Below are 11,587 nucleotides of genomic sequence, written 5' to 3'. Positions count from 1 at the left end.
ACTCCCAGATTGTCAAGGCCTTCTCCCTCTCAGATATGACGATCCATACTTGATGGCACGGAAATTCTGGAGCGGGGATTAATTAGGAGGATCCGAACCGAAGAATCAACACATATATGGAATATGAATTGGATTCCAGGAGCAAATTATCTTCACCCCATTATGATTGACTTGACAGATCCTCCGCAGATGGTTAGCAAGCTGATAGATCACATGATGACCTCATGTGCGTCCAAAAGCTTCATGTTGTTTTCTGTCCGTCTGATGTTGAGGCGATTCTGAATATACCCCTCTACACTCAGAGACAAGGAGATTTCTGGGTATGGCACCATGAAAAGAGAGGTATTTTCTCAATTCATTTAGCTTACAGGATGTTGGTTGTAAACAAAGAATGAGCTACAACGTATCTAGAAAATATTGCTGGGAGATCAGATTTAAGGTCTGAGGAAAATGAATGGAAGTCGTTATGGCAAGTTAAGGTACCATTAAAGATACATGTGTTCTTGTGAAGGCTTGCTCATCACTCCTTGCTGTCAGGTGATGTGCTGCACCATAGGAACATGGCTACTCGAAGCACCTGGTTGATCTGTGGCATGCCTGATTCTTGGAAGCACTCATTGATAGAGTGCAATATGGCAAAATGCATGTGGGCACTAGAACGTGAGGAAATTACATAGCTGATGAGTTAAACTCATGAGACTGAGCCTAGGGGATGATTAGCGGCTATTATCAGCTCGCTAAAGCATGAAGATCTGATGAGAATGGTGGTCACTCTTTGGGCCATCTGGTATGCTCGTAGGAAGGTGATCCACGAGAGCTCTTTTTAGAGTCCTTTATCTACTCACTATTTTGTGAACAATTTTATAGCTGACCTGGAGATGATCAAGACGGTGCATGCGACGCTGGTGAGACATACCCAAGGTGTCCCACCTTGGTGGATCCCTCCACCACTGGCCCTGTTAAAATCAATATCGACGCAGCCACTTCGAAGAATTCAAGCAAGGCAGTGGCGGCTGCCATTGCTAGGGACGCTGCAGGAAACTTTCTAGGTGCGTCTGCACTGGTGATTCGTGGATTCTCAGATGCAGAGATCGTCGAGGCTATTGCGTGCAAGGAAGGTCTAGCGTTGGCAAGTGACCTCATGGTTCAACACTTCAGGCTAGCCTCGGAGGATGTTAATGTGATCAGAGGAATCAAGGGGGGAGAAATAGCTGCTCATAGCCATATCATCAGGGATATAAAGGCTACAGCAGCGCAATTTGGCACTGTTGATTTTGTTCATGAAAATAAGCGCTCCAATGTGGATGCTCACACTATCGCAAGGAGTGCGATTTATGCTGAGTTTGGTAGGTAAGTTTGGCTATTAAATCCACCTCAAGGCATTTGTAACTCTTATAAATCTGTTGCTGAATAAAGAGTTATGCCCCACTAAAAGAACCAACCCTTCGACTACTACTACGGCGCTGATGACGTGAGTAGTAGCCGCTATGTATAGGAGCAAGTCCTCGTTTGGAGATGGAGTAGTGAGGATTGGTGGTTTTGACAGAAAGTCTTTGAGTTGCGTCAATGCCTTGTCTGCCTCTTCTGTCCATTTAAACTTGTGCTGTCATTTGAGAAGCTTGAAGAAGGGTAGTCCTCGTTCTCCAAATCTCGAAATGAATCGATTAAGGGCTGCCATGCAGTCCGTGAGTTTCTGCACATCCTTGATGCTAGTCAGTGCGTGCATATTTGTGATGGCAGATATTTTCTCTGGGTTGGCCTCAATGCCGTGATGGCTAATGATGAACCCGAGTAGTTTGCCGGAAGGTAATCCAAAAACGCATTTGGTAGGGTTAAGCTTCCATCGGAAAGCTCATAGGCTTGAAAAGGTTTCCTCCAAATCGACGATTAGATCCTCCTGATTTCTTGTTTTGATGACTACGTCATCCACGTAAGCTTCTATGTTGCGATGCAATTGCTTTTCGAAGCACATCTGTATAGCGTGTTGGTAAGTTGCTCCCGCATTTTTTAATCCAAAAGACATTGTTTTGTAGCAAAAGGCACCAAAAGGAGTGATGAAGGCTGTCTTAGCTTGATCTTCTTCTTTGAGGCTTATCTGATGGTAACCTGATTAACAGTCGAGCAAGCATAGCAAATCGCACCCAGCAGTAGAGTCGACTACTTGGTCGATCCTGGGCAGTCCAAAGGGGTCCTTTGGACAATGTTTGTTGAGGTCCATGTAATCAACGCACATTCTCCATTCATTGTTTTTCTTGCGAACGAGTACAGGATTGGCTAGCCAGTCAAGGTGAAAGACTTCTTTGATGAACCCTGCTACGAGTAGTTTGGCTAGCTCTTTTTTAATTGCTTCTCACCTATCTTGGGCGAACCTGCGAAGGCGCTGTCGCTTTGGGGTAGCTTTGGGGTCAACATTTAGAGAGTGCTCAATCAGTTCCTTGGGCACACCAGGCATGTCAGCTGGTTTCTAGGCGAAGATATCGCGGTTAGCCAGAAGAAAACTGATGAGCACGGCTTCCTATTTAGGGTCTAGCCCTGTTCCAATCAGAGCTGTCTTAGAAGAGTCGCCGGTCTGGAGATCAATTGTTTTGAAGTCTTTCTCATTTGTTGGCTTCACCTTTGTTGACCCCGACTTGTTTTTTGGTATTTCGAGTTCTGTTGGGTGAAGTTTCTTTGAAGCTAAGAAAACTTGTTGCATAGGGCTGCGTGCTTGAGAGGTTGCGGCAATCTCCACGGCTTCGGTGTCGCACTCGTAGGATCGCCGTAAATCTCCTCGTAGCATTAGTTCCCCCTTGGGCCCTGGCATTTTGAGTACCAAGTAAACATAGTGTGGAATGGCCATGAACTTAGCCAGAGCTGGTCTCCCGAGTATGGCGTGGTAAGAGGTTTCAAAGTCGATGACTTCAAATCTAATGTACTCGGTAGTGTTCCTTGGTTTCGAAAGTAATTGGCAGGACAAATTGTCCTAGTGGTATGGCTGCGTTTCCTAGTACGATTCTGTAGAAGGGTGAGTCTGTTGGAGTGAGCCTGTCCGTGATGTCAAGACACATTTTCCTTAGTGTTTTGGCAAAAATGACGTTGAGTCCGCTTCCGCTGTCGATGAGTACTTTTGTCAGTTTTGAGCCTGCAACGACAGGATCGAGTACTAGGGGAAATCGGCCTAGTTCTAAGAAGTTTGTCCATTGGTCCCTTCTGCTGAAGGTTATGGGTACCTCTGACCATTTTAGTGGTGTTGGATCTGTTGGTTCGATGGCCATGATTTTCTAAGTACCAATTTACTGGACCGCTTGGATGCGGTATCCAGAATTCCACTAAAGATGACGTTGACTGTTTTGGAGGCGGTCTGAAAGTCAACTTCTCCTTCTTCATCTTTATGGACTTTGTTTTTGCCTTTATCTTTTTTCTTATTGTACTCCTCGGGAGGTGGTGGTGCGGGTAAATCTTGCATTACTCGGTGCATGCTGTAGCAATCTATTGCTGAGTGTTTGCTAGTTGGGTGCCATGGGTACTATTTTTTGAGTAGTTCGGTGAAGCTTGGTCCGTCATCGTTTTTGCAGGATCCCTTCTTCCATGAGTTAGTCATGGAAGCAATGGTGTTGTCAGGTTTCCGTTTGCGATTTTGGTTACTCAAAAAGTTGTTTTGAGTATCGCTGTGTCGGTTTCTATCCTAGTCATGGTTGTTATTGTTGCGCCCACGGTTGCAATGAGAGCCGAACTGTTCTCGCTCTTTGTCTTCTTCATCTGCCCATTGTTGCACCATGACTTTGAGATCTTTAATAGTGGTTGGTCGTCGTCTGCCGAGGTCTTGGTATGTTCGTCGATCATAGAGGCCATTTTGGAAGCACTCGATGATGTCTGTTTCTGAAATGTCAACTATAGTGGCCTTCTTTTCGAAGAATCGTCGTAAGTAGTCGTGTAGTGTTTTGCCTTCTTTCTATTTTACTTGACTTAGGTCGATCTTGTTGCCTAGTCTAGTCATGGAGCCAGCATAGTTGTTGGTGAAAGCTTTTGTCAAATCTTCCCAAGAGTCAATTGTTCTAGGCTTTAGTGACTAAAGCCATGTTAGGGGCGCGGGTTCCATGCATATGGGAAAATGGATGACTTTGGTGTCGTTATTGCCTCTGGCTGCCTGGACTGCCAACGAGTAACATCGGAGCCATTAAATTGGGTCTTGCTTGCCATCATACTTAGTGATTCCTGTTGGCTTGAATTTTTTGGGTAGTCTTGTCCTCATTACCCGAGTTGTGAAGGCGGGAAAGTGATTGTAGTTGTCAACTTCGTGTTCGTGGCGACTATTGATTATTTCCCGTAGATCGCTGAAATTTGATACTTCATGATTTTTCTTGATATGGCGAGGACTTTTTGCGGAATTAGTGCAGCTGACCTCTCCAACATCTTTTTGTTGCACTGGAGCTTCGTGTTTGCTCAGTCCTTGGCTGTGTTGCCTTGGTTGGTTGACTACTTCGTTGTTATTTCTTTGTGCTTCATGGAAGCCATTGTTGCTGCAGCACCCCTACTGCCCTCTTGATGAGCTGAATTGCGAGGAACAGATGGGATTGGTGATTCCTTATCGAGTAGCTTGTAAGCTTATTTTGTGAGTGGTGCGATTAGTCCATTGCCTTGCTGCGCAAGTTGAGCTGTCATTTTGTTGTCTTTGTCTCGAGGTATGAGAGTTGATATAAGGTAGATTGAGGCAATTGCTGCGAGTGGAGTGTTGTGCTCTTGAGCTTATACTGCGCCAAATGCTCTTTAATGGTTTGTGATGGGAATGTTTGTAGCTAGCATTTGTCGCCGTTTAGCCTGAGTAATATTTCGCATCCTTCTTTGGTTTCTTTGATCGGAAGTTTTATCTTGTGGAGCGTCAGCTGATGACTCATCCTCTGAGACATTGTCGAGTTGTGCTATCCGTCGAGGAGTTCTCTATTGGCTAGTACCCACGTTGTTATTTTGAGTAATGACAAAGACTTCCCTGTCTAGGTAGTAGCTTCCAGAGCTTGGTGTTGCGTTTCTGTGGAACTTTCCTCACGGCTTGAAGTGAGTGGGACGCCTTCTTGGTACGAAAGGTTGTCTATATAAGCGACGAGGCGTGACTCGTAGTCGCGGGTGAGGAGAGATGGTCTAATTCCTGGCTAGTGAACGAATCTGCCTTGCGGTGTTGAAGTTATTACCACGCCTTGGGCTGGTCCTGATAGCGGGATCTCTGGGACGTAGTCCAAGTCGGAGTCGGAGTCCTTCTCTTCCCCGTGTTCGAGTTGAGTTCGAGTGAGGAGACCTTGGTAGACTTCGGCTATATTGCGGAGTCCGTATGGAAACCGTTTTAGAGTCGAAGTCGACTTGTGAAGTGACTGGGATAGACTAATCTGAACTGGGATCGAGCCCGAAGCATAGTCGAACTCGTTGTCGCTGATTTTGAAGTGTTGGTTTTTCCTAACCAAATCCTCTATTTTCGGCTGAGAAAAGCTTTCGTTGAGAGGTTTCTTCTCCTGGATGTTGATGATTTGGTGCTGAAACGATCCAGCGTCATCGGCGATGCAGAGCCAGGATCCGAAAATGAAAGTTGCGCCTGCCTCAAAGGTGGAAGCAGGCTTGATAACGACAGGTGCCATTGAACTCGCATGGAGAAACTCGATGACTGCCCCTACCTGGCGTGCCAACTGTCGGTGTTTTAGACCGGCAACCCGCCTAGGGGGTACCCTAGGTGGTCTTTTGTGTGGTAAGGACCGTCGAGAATCAAGGAGTCAATGGTGTCGCAAGGAACACGATTTAGATAGGTTCGGGCCACTAGATCGTGTAATACCCTACGTCCTGTGAGTTGGTTGTATTGAACTCAGATGTGTTGAAGGAGTTGTCTTTGAGGGGATCCTTGCCCGTCCTTATATATTCGGGAGGGCAGGGCTACAAGTTTGAATCCTAGTCGGGTACGATTATAGAGTTCTACTCGGTGTAGACCGAGTAGTTTCCATATGCACACCTAGCTAGTCTGAGTGGGATACGCTTCTTGCCGCGTAGCCCCCTAGTCTTGATTATGTTCGAGTACGCCCCTTAGTGGGCCGCACAGGGCCTACTCGTGGGCCTGGGATGCATGCCCGACAAAGTGCTTGTTCAGTAACAAGGCGAATGCTAAGTTGATGCGATGGCACAAAGAAGAACGTAAGGAAGATAAGATGCTGAGACACCCCATTGATGGGGCTCAGTGGAGATCAATTGATAGAGCATTCCCAGAGTTTGAAGGTGATCCAAGAAACATAAGGTTTGGTTTAAGTACTGATGGATTCAATCCATTCGGTGAGTTGAGTAGTGGTCATAGTACTTGGCCTGTGACCTTATGTATGTTTAACCTTCCTCCTTGGATGTGCATGAAATGGAAGTTCATTATGATGCCGGCGCTTATTTAAGGCCCAAAGCAACCCGACAACAACATTGATGTATATCTAAGATCGTTGGTTGATGAACTTTTACAGCTCTAGAAGGAAGAAGGTGTACGTGTGTGGGATGAGGATAAACAAGAGATGTTTAACCTGCGAGCACTGTTGTTTGTAACCATCAATGATTGGGTTGCACTAAGTAACCTTTCAAGATAGACAAACAAGGGATATCGAGCCTGGACCCACTGCTTAGATGACACAGATAGCATGTACTTGAAGCACTGTAAGAAGGTAGTCTCTATGGGTCATTGTCGATTTCTCCATGCTCACCACCAGCTGAGAGAAAGCAGGATGCATTTCAAAGGGGCGCTAGAAACTCATAAAAAACCTTGACACCGTAATGGAAAGAGTGTCTTTGAGATGATAAAGGATGTAAGGGTAGTATTTGGAAAAGGTCTTGGTAGCCAACCTGTTCCGAACGACGATGACAGACGTACAGCAATGTGGAAGAAGAAGTCAATATTTTGGGAGCTACCTTATTGGGAAACCCTAGATGTCCGCAATGCAATAGACGTGATGCACCTGAAGAAAAACCTTTGTGTGAACGTGCTAGGCTTCAGGGATGTTTATGGGCCCTCAAAATATACACTGGAAGCACGGCGGGACCTTAAACAAATGGGGCAACGGGATGACCTACATCCAGAAAAGAGAGATAACGGACAGCACTACTTACATCCTGCTAGTTACACTCTAAGCAAGGAAGAGAAGGATAGCATGTTTGAATGCTTGAATAGTTTGAAGGTCCCATATGGGTACTCCTCGAATATAAAGAGAATAATAAATATGAAAGAAAAGAAGTTCATAAATCTCAAGGTCCATGATTCCCACATGTTGATGACCCAGTTGCTTCCGGTTGTACTAAGGGGTGTTCTACCAGAGAATGTTCGATTGCCACTCGTAAAGCTATGCGCGTTTCTCAATGTGATTTCACAGAAGGCAATCGATCCATCAAAGTTAACAAAGCTACAGACGAATGTGGTGCAATGTCTTGTCAGTTTTGAGTTGGTTCACCTTCTAGTTCACCTAGTAAAAGAGATTAATATTCTCGGACCAGTATACCTGCACAATATGTGGCCTTTCGAGAGGTTCATGTCAATTAAAAAACTATATTCTTAATCATGCCCGTCCAGAATAAATTTGGCAGTGATGCAAGGCAGTGATGCAAGCCTTTTTTATTTACTCTTTTCTAGTTATAAAATTAATAGAAAATTTTGGATTAGTAAAATTGTAGGAAGTTAGAATAAATTTGGAAGTGATGCAAGCCTTTTTTATTTACTTTTTTCTAGTTATAGAATTTGGTAGAAATTCTTAGAAATTGTACTAATTAGTACAAATTTAATAGAAATTCCAATAAATTAGTAGAAATCTCTATGAATAAATTACGCTTCAATTTTGATAGAATTCAGTAGAAATTAGTATAAATTAGTATGGTTTCACGTTGTTCTTCTATGAGTTCATGTATGTACATTAACTTGTAATACATTAAAGACATTTCATGTACTTAAGTTTCATTCAAGCTTTTTTGTGTATTTTTTAAGAAGTTTTCATGTAAGTTTAATTTTGTGTACGGTTTCTCATGTGTACGTTTCTACGATTTCTTTTATATACCTTAACGTACATGTAATTATGATTTCATGCGTGTTTGGAGTAGTTGAGATGGCGGATGATGAGAATACATGGTTCATGCTGGAGGACATTATTGCTGGTAGAGATCATAACGTAACGTACACTGAAGAAGAGAGTAACCAGGCGGACACGTAACCTCAACATTGAAACCGATGGCAATGAAGAGCTCGAACAAAACCTTACCGCGGCGGAAGATACCGCCGAGGTATATATCATTTATAACGTTGTACCCCATTTAGAATGTCTTCTTCTTTATTATTATGTACTAATTAATGAATCTTGAACTATTAGCCGTCTGGATCAGCGAACCCTAAGAAGGCACGAGGTCGAACCATGGTGATGGATGGATCGCAAAAGCTAGAGATCATAGAAGTGTCAGAAGATGGTAGGCCGGTTGCTCCCATTGATGTGGCAAACAAGTACGTGACTCAGCTCGGGGCAATTGTAAGGGACAATGTGTCCATCAGCTTCACGAAATGGAGAGGCAAAAGAAATGATCCGGACACACTGCCGCAAACAGAAAAGGATATGCTATGGGAACTTTCCCGCTGGATATATTGAGAAGGATGTGAAAGCGTGGACGCTGAAGAAGATGGCCACACAATTTCAAACATTCAAGAAATTTCTAGTTTCAAAGTACATAAAGGAGGACAAAACTCCAGATTTCAACGAATTTCCAAAGTTGAGCGACCACTGGGAGGCATTTGTCGAGTACAAGAGGAGCCACAACGGTCAGCAAAAATTCAACACCAACGTTGGAACTGCTAGTCGTAAGAAAGAGCACCATAAGCTTGGGCAACGTGGTTACCGAACAGCAGTGCCCAAATTTCACAAGATGGAACAAGACCTGCTCGAACGGGGTATCGTACCAGCAACTCATGAATGGAGCTAACGAGCTAAAAATTGGTTTTTTGCTCATGGAGCCAAACTGAGCCCAGAGGATGGGACATTAATCTTAACTAAGGAAATACGTCTCAAGGGCGAACAGCTCGCCAAGAACATTGAAGGTGTTAAGGCTGGGAGGTTGGTGGTGGATCGAGAAATGGATGAGCTCACATTGGCCCTCGGGAATCCTGAGCACCCAGGATGTGTCTGCGGGTTTGGGATCATTCCGTAGAAGTACAGTTTCAAAGAAGACAAAGACTCGTACAGAAGCCACAAGCGAAAAAAGGATCGGGCTGAGCAGAGCTAGCGGCGTAACCTAGAATCTCAAGTGCAATATATAGAACAAAGAATGCATGATGAAGTCAATCATTGAGTGGCCTTTTCCCAATCAGGCGCACAAGCTGATCCACAGGACCAGCAACAGTTCGCTGTTGATTTCATCAGGCAATGCACCTCCTATGAGCTGCATGTACCGGTCGGCAACCTGACTGTTAAGCTATACTCTTATACATAATTAATATTTATGCAATAATCTTCTCAATCCATCGATCCACCACGCCTCAGGATTGGAGTTTAATAACATCTTTATTTCTGCTATATGTGCAGGTAGCATACGTGAGTGCCTTACCAAGCTGGGCAACGCAGGCGAGCCACGGCATGGAGATTCTGCCTTGCTATGCTAGTGTCTCGGTAGAGCATCTCGTTGATCAGCAATATGAAGGCTATGAGCTCCAGCTCCCGGGAGGCGTTGGGGAAAGGACATTAGGAGATGCGGTTCAAGGAGGTATCATTCTATGGCGCAAACGCTACATCATCATCCCAGGCATGGAGGCAGCACCCCTCCGAGAAGAACCCAAGTTGCAACCATCTCCTCAAATGGCAAGACCGACTTCTCCACCACGGTCAATTCCAGGACCATCATCACCAGGACCATCACCACCAGGACCTTCAGCACCAGGACCATCGTTGATGCATGCTCGATCAAAGTCTCCATCTCCACATCCAGCTGGCAACGATGACGACAACAACACTCCTCCCCACTCACCGATGACGCCGGAACTAAGAGCAATCCTGAGCAAGGTACCTGCAGCCTCGAGAAAGGAACCTGCTGGAGACCCAATTATGAAGTCGTGACCAATGGCTCCCAAGCTAGCACATAAAAAGAGGAAAACAAATAAGGATCCTGAAGTGACTCCTGAGGAACGCTGGAATGCAATGACTCAAGAGGAACGCTGGTCCGAAAACCAAGCAAAATGCAAGGAGTTGTTCAGGAAAAGGGCTGAACAAAAAAAAGCAAGGGAGATGGAGCCACAACCAACAATTGATCCAACTAAATTACATTTTTTTCAGAAGATGTCACATTCAAACAAGGAGGTGATGAATATAGGGAAAAAAAGAAAAGGAAAGTCATCTTCAAGTGTTGTTGATCGCCGCCTTCGTCATCTACTAGAAGGAGACGCTACAAGGATAGTAGCAATGCCCAAGTCTCAACAAGATCAAGTATTAGAATTCATGAAAGAATTTGGAGTGGGACTTGATTAATGTATAGAGTTAGGTGGTCACGAGCCAGCAGCTTCACAGCCATTTCAAACGAGATGGACGTTTGAGCTAGGAAAGTCTCTGGTAAGGCCTGAGTTGGTAGGGAGCCTATCACCAAAGATGTATGAATTCCATGAATGGTACATGAAGACGTCCGCCGACCAGACTTCCATGTTCGCCCTTAAGGTAACACCAATAGATTTTTACGGCAAAGGTGAGAAATGCCTCTGACTAGAATTCAAAGATATATACGAAGTGTACCATCAAGATGCCCTAGACGTCTTTCTCATCAGTGCCTGGGCTCTGTAAGTATTCATTTATCTATATGTAATTTTTGGACCATATCATTATTTTTTATGCATGTGTCGTCCTACTAACTTTGTCTTCCTTTTTATGTAGGTGGCTAATTTAGAAGTGCTGGCTAATTTAGAAGTGCTGATAAGAAGGATACTTGCATGTTAGCTTCATGGATCCATCTGTAGTTAACCAAACCCAACTACGAGATTTTACAGATAAAACGTTGGTGGAATGTTTCAATATGCTGGACCTTCAAGGTGGCAAGAGCTACATACTACTTCCATACAACTTCAAGTAAGTATTTGTACGTACGTATACCGTGTATCTTAGTATCTTTTTCCTTATCTGATTAATGAATATTTATGTACACAGTTACCACTGGATCCTAATAGTAATTGAGCCTGATAGAAGCCAAGTTACCGTCCTCGATTCCTTGAGGAAACCACTAGTAGAGTACCAAGAGATTTAAGACATTCTACACTTATAATTAATAATTCTGGACCTTTATCTCAATACAAAAGTGTGTTTCCTAAATTTTCACCTAACACTATATCATTCATTATTTAAATCCATAGGGCATGGAAACAATTCATCAAAAAATGACGCCAAGGTGCATTCCAAGAAAAACTTACATGGGACACAGATTTCCTAGTACGTATGAAGTTTGCATATTTTGTACATTCTATATGATGAATATTTTATAACTTGTTTTTTCCCATTGAAGTGCTTAAAATAGGAACAAGGGAATAATCTATATAGGTACTATGTCTGTGAAAACATGCAAAGTTTTCTGTCACACAAGGCCAGGTTGACACCGT

Source organism: Setaria viridis, chromosome 8 (genome assembly GCF_005286985.2).
Source record: "Setaria viridis chromosome 8, Setaria_viridis_v4.0, whole genome shotgun sequence".
Classification (NCBI taxonomy): domain Eukaryota; kingdom Viridiplantae; phylum Streptophyta; class Magnoliopsida; order Poales; family Poaceae; genus Setaria; species Setaria viridis.
Note: the sequence above shows the minus strand (reverse complement) of the source record.